The sequence below is a fragment of the Pseudophryne corroboree genome, chromosome 8, assembly GCF_028390025.1.
Source record: "Pseudophryne corroboree isolate aPseCor3 chromosome 8, aPseCor3.hap2, whole genome shotgun sequence".
In the NCBI taxonomy this organism is placed as follows: domain Eukaryota; kingdom Metazoa; phylum Chordata; class Amphibia; order Anura; family Myobatrachidae; genus Pseudophryne; species Pseudophryne corroboree.
The window spans coordinates 162,516,946-162,522,760 of NC_086451.1; the positions used below are offsets into that span (position 1 = coordinate 162,516,946).

General features: G+C 34.8%; 3 non-coding genes across 3 annotated transcripts; all 3 read left to right on the forward strand.

Moving 5' to 3' along the window:
• Positions 1-1,142: 1,142 nt before the first annotated feature.
• On the forward strand, positions 1,143-1,216 carry TRNAS-ACU (transfer RNA serine (anticodon ACU)). The gene has a single exon. It is a non-coding gene; the product is annotated as a tRNA-Ser (tRNA).
• A 1,082-nt stretch (positions 1,217-2,298) lies between these two features.
• Positions 2,299-2,372, forward strand: TRNAS-ACU (transfer RNA serine (anticodon ACU)). Its single transcript has one exon. It is a non-coding gene; the product is annotated as a tRNA-Ser (tRNA).
• A 1,095-nt stretch (positions 2,373-3,467) lies between these two features.
• TRNAS-ACU (transfer RNA serine (anticodon ACU)) lies at positions 3,468-3,541 on the forward strand. Its single transcript has one exon. It is a non-coding gene; the product is annotated as a tRNA-Ser (tRNA).
• The last annotated feature ends 2,274 nt before the right edge of the window (positions 3,542-5,815 follow it).

Below are 5,815 nucleotides of genomic sequence, written 5' to 3' on the forward strand. Positions count from 1 at the left end.
ATCAGTTAGTGTGTACGGCTATAAACCAAAAGGTTGGTGGTTCAATCCCACCCAGGGACGTAATTGACCTTGTGATCAGATTTTGGTGATCTTTAAATAGACAAGTCAAAATTTCAAATCCCCTCTTATGGTGTAGGGTACCTGGCCTTCTCTGATGTAATCAGAGTTAGATTTTATAAAAACAGCTAGGAAGCACAATTTAGCAGTGGGTTGCAGAGAAAAAGAAATATGCTGGCAAAAAAATCCAATTGAGTGATTAAACAGCTCTTCATTTTCTGGCTTTATTTTTATGCTAACAAATTTGTTCTCTGAAAAGTGTCCACAAAGCCAAGTCTCTGATGAACACCTTTGTAAGGATGGTTTTTCACCTATTACTAAATTAAACTTGCTTCATTGGAAAGGCAGCAAGATGCATCCTCATTTCAATGTCTACTGAAATAATACAGGTTGACACCAGGAAACATTAACGCCACAGCATCCTTGCTGCTTTCTCATGTGGAAGTCTGTTTAATGTGAAAACAAGGTGATATCTAATTAGCACACAGGTAAGGAATTAAGAAAATCTTTATTTAAGGGTGAAGATGTTTCTCACAAAATCGTTGCCCCAATGCATCATTGAAATTCAAGCTGGAAAGATGATTTTAATATATCACTTGTACATTTTGTATTGCTCTTCTGGTGACAATGTAGTTTGTTTTTGTCAATTACCATTTTAATAATAGGGTAAAGAAAATTAAGTGGATTTTTGAAAGAAAACAATACTGTCAATATACTATTAAAACAAATTAAAATGGTAAAAGTTATTGTACTTTAAGTTAACATAAAATAGCTAACATATCAATCCCAGTTTTGGATTACTTTAATTAACAAAAAAAATGCATATAGCAGAGGATAGTTTCAATCTGCCTACCTCTGGGTAATGGGCCCAGCATGCTTCCATTGCAGTACTCAGATGCACATGTAAGTGCAAGAGATCCTGAAGCACTCACTCATCATGGGAAAGTACCAATGTGTTTCTTCGTTGGTTGATTTAAGAAAATTCTTACAAAAACTCTCCAGATTATTGACTTTTTAAAGTTTTTCTAGGAAACGTTCTAGATGAATGCTTATTAGCCTTTGTCAGTATGTACTTTTTGCAAAGTGTCTCTGTGGCGCAATCGGTTAGTGTGTCTGGCTACTAACCAAAAGGTTGGTGGTTCAATCCCACCCAGGGACATAATTGACCTTGTGATCGGGTTTTGGTGATATTTAAGTAGACAAGTCAAAATTTCAAACCCCCTCTTATGGTGTAGGGTACCTGGCCTTCTCTGATGTAATCAGAGTTAGATTTGATTCAGTGATTTTATAAAAAACAGCTAGGAAGCACAATTTAGCAATGGGTTGCAGAGAAAAAAAATATGCTGGCAGAAAAATCCAATTGAGTGATTAAACAGCTCTTCATTTTCTGCCTTTATTTTTATGCTAACAAATTTGTTCTCTAAAAAGTGTCCACAAAGCCAAGTCTCTGATTAACACCTTTGTAGGGATGGTTTTTCACCTATAACTAAATTTAACTTGCTTCATTGGAAAGGCAGCAAGATGCATCCTCATTTCAATGTCTACTGAAATAATACAGGTTGACACCAGGAAACATTAACGCCACTGCATCCTTGCTGCTTTCTCATGTAGAAGTCTGTTTAATGTGAAAACAAGGTGATATCTAATTAGCACACAGGTAAGGAATTAAGAAAATCTTTATTTAAGGGTGAAGATGTTTCTCACAAAATCGTTGCCCCAATGCATCATTGAAATTCAAGCTGGAAAGATGATTTTAATATATCACTTGTACATTTTGTATTGCTCTTCTGGTGTTTTTGTCAATTACCCTTTTAATAATAGGGTAAAGAAAATTAAGTGGATTTTTTAAAGAAAACTATACTGTCAATATACTATTAAAACAAATTAAAATGGTAAAAGTTATTGTACTTTAAGTAAAAATAAAAGAGCAAAAATATCAATCCCAGTTTTGATTACTTAAATTAACAAAAAAAAATGCATATAGCAAAGGATAGTTTCAATCTGCCTACCTCTGGGTTATGGGCCCAGCATGCTTCCATTGCAGTACTCAGATGCACATGTAAGTGCAAGAGATCCTGAAGCACTCACTCATCATGGGAAAGTACCAATGTGTTTCTTCGTTGGTTGATGGAAGAAACATCTTACAAAAACTCTCCAGATTATTGACTTTTTAAAGTTTTTCTAGGAAACGTTCTAGATGTATGCTTATTAGCCTTTGTCAGTATATACTTTTTGCAAAGTGTCTCTGTGGCGCAATCGGTTAGTGTGTCCGGCTACTAACCAAAAGGTTGGTGGTTCAATCCCACCCAGGGACGTAATTGAACTTGTTATCAGATTTTGGTGATCTTTAAGTAGACAAGTCAAAATTTCAAACCCCCTCTTATGGTGTAGGGTACCTGGCCTTCTCTGATGTAATCAGAGTTAGATTTGATTCAGTGATTTTATAAAAACAGCTAGGAAGCACAATTTAGCAGTGGGTTGCAGAGAAAAAGAAATATGCTGGCAAAAAAAATCCAATTGAGTGATTAAACAGCTCTTCATTTTCTGGCTTTATTTTTATGCTAACAAATTTGTTCTCTGAAAAGTGTCCACAAAGCCAAGTCTCTGATTAACACCTTTGTAGGGATGGTTTTTCACCTATTACTAAATTAAACTTGCTTCATTGGAAAGGCAGTAAGATGCATCCTCATTTCAATGTCTACTGAAATAATACAGGTTGACACCAGGAAACATTAACGCCACTGCATCCTTGCTGCTTTCTCATGTAGAAGTCTGTTTAATGTGAAAACAAGGTGATATCTAATTAGCACACAGGTAAGGAATTAAGAAAATCTTTATTTAAGGGTGAAGATGTTTCTCACAAAATCGTTGCCCCAATGCATCATTGAAATTCAAGCTGGAAAGATGATTTTAATATATCACTTGTACATTTTGTATTGCTCTTCTGGTGACAATGTAGTTTGTTTTTGTCAATTACCCTTTTAATAATAGGGTAAAGAAAATTAAGTGGATTTTTTAAAGAAAACTATACTGTCAATATACTATTAAAACAAATTAAAATGGTAAAAGTTATTGTACTTTAAGTAAAAATAAAAGAGCAAAAATATCAATCCCAGTTTTGATTACTTAAATTAACAAAAAAAATGCATATAGCAAAGGATAGTTTCCATCTGCCTACCTCTGGGTTAAGGGCCCAACATGCTTCCATTGCAGTACTCAGATGCACATGTAAGTGCAAGAGATCCTGAAGCACTCACTCATCATGGGAAAGTACCAATGTGTTTCTTCGTTGGTTGATGGAAGAAACATCTTACAAAAACTCTCCAGATTATTGACTTTTTAAAGTTTTTCTAGGAAACGTTCTAGATGTATGCTTATTAGCCTTTGTCAGTATATACTTTTTGCAAAGTGTCTCTGTGGCGCAATCGGTTAGTGTGTCCGGCTACTAACCAAAAGGTTGGTGGTTCAATCCCACCCAGGGACGTAATTGAACTTGTTATCAGATTTTGGTGATCTTTAAGTAGACAAGTCAAAATTTCAAACCCCCTCTTATGGTGTAGGGTACCTGGCCTTCTCTGATGTAATCAGAGTTAGATTTGATTCAGTGATTTTATAAAAATAGCTAGGAAGCACAATTTAGCAGTGGGTTGCAGAGAAAAAGAAATATGCTGGCAAAAAAAATCCAATTGAGTGATTAAACAGCTCTTCATTTTCTGGCTTTATTTTTATGCTAACAAATTTGTTCTCTGAAAAGTGTCCACAAAGCCAAGTCTCTGATTAACACCTTTGTAGGGATGGTTTTTCACCTATTACTAAATTAAACTTGCTTCATTGGAAAGGCAGTAAGATGCATCCTCATTTCAATGTCTACTGAAATAATACAGGTTGACACCAGGAAACATTAACGCCACTGCATCCTTGCTGCTTTCTCATGTAGAAGTCTGTTTAATGTGAAAACAAGGTGATATCTAATTAGCACACAGGTAAGGAATTAAGAAAATCTTTATTTAAGGGTGAAGATGTTTCTCACAAAATCGTTGCCCCAATGCATCATTGAAATTCAAGCTGGAAAGATGATTTTAATATATCACTTGTACATTTTGTATTGCTCTTCTGGTGACAATGTAGTTTGTTTTTGTCAATTACCCTTTTAATAATAGGGTAAAGAAAATTAAGTGGATTTTTTAAAGAAAACTATACTGTCAATATACTATTAAAACAAATTAAAATGGTAAAAGTTATTGTACTTTAAGTAAAAATAAAAGAGCAAAAATATCAATCCCAGTTTTGATTACTTAAATTAACAAAAAAAATGCATATAGCAAAGGATAGTTTCCATCTGCCTACCTCTGGGTTATGGGCCCAGCATGCTTCCATTGCAGTACTCTGCTGCACATGTAAGTGCAAGAGATCCTGAAGCACTCACTCATCATGGGAAAGTACCAATGTGTTTCTTCGTTGGTTGATGGAAGAAACATCTTACAAAAACTCTCCAGATTATTGACTTTTTAAAGTTTTTCTAGGAAACGTTCTAGATGTATGCTTATTAGCCTTTGTCAGTACGCACTTTTTACAAAGTGTCTCTGTGGCGCAATCGGTTAGTGTGTCTGGCTACTAACCAAAAGGTTGGTGGTTCAATCTCACCCAGGGACGTAATTGACCTTGTTATCAGATTTTGGTGATCTTTAAGTAGACAAGTCAAAATTTCAAACCCCCTGTTATGGTGTAGGGTACCTGGCCTTCTCTGATGTAATCAGAGTTAGATTTGATTCAGTGATTTTATAAAAACAGATAGGAAGCACAATTTAGCAGTGGGTTGCAGAGAAAAAGAAATATGCTGGAAAAAAAATCCAATTGAGTGATTAAACAGCTCTTCATTTTCTGGCTTTATTTTTATGCTAACAAATTTGTTCTCTGAAAAGTGTCCACAAAGCCAAGTCTCTGATTAACACCTTTGTAGGGATGGTTTTTCACCTATTACTAAATTAAACTTGCTTCATTGGAAAGGCAGCAAGATGCATCCTCATTTCAATTTCTACTGAAATAATACAGGTTGACACCAGGAAACATTAACGCCACTGCATCCTTGCTGCTTTCTCATGTGGAAGTCTGTTTAATGTGAAAACAAGGTGATATCTAATTAGCACACAGGTAAGGAATTAAGAAAATCTTTATTTAAGGGTGAAGATGTTTCTCACAAAATCGTTGCCCCAATGCATCATTGAAATTCAAGCTGGAAAGATGATTTTAATATATCACTTGTACATTTTGTATTGCTCTTCTGGTGACAATGTAGTTTGTTTTTGTCAATTACCCTTTTAATAATAGGGTAAAGAAAATTAAGTTGATTTTTTAAAGAAAACTATACTGTCAATATACTATTCAAACAAATTAAAATGGTAAAAGTTATTGTACTTCAAGTAAAAATAAAAGAGCAAAAATATCAATCCCAGTTTTGATTACTTAAATTAACAAAAAAAATGCATATAGCAAAGGATAGTTTCAATATGCCTACCTCTGGGTTATGGGCCCAGCATGCTTCCATTGCAGTACTCTGCTGCACATGTAAGTGCAAGAGATCCTGAAGCACTCACTCATCATGGGAAAGTACCAATGTGTTTCTTCGTTGGTGGATGGAAGAAACATCTTACAAAAACTCTCCAGATTATTGACTTTTTAAAGATTTTCTAGGAAACGTTTTAGATGAATGCTTATTAGCCTTTGTCAGTATGTACTTTTGCAAAGTGTCTCTGTGGTG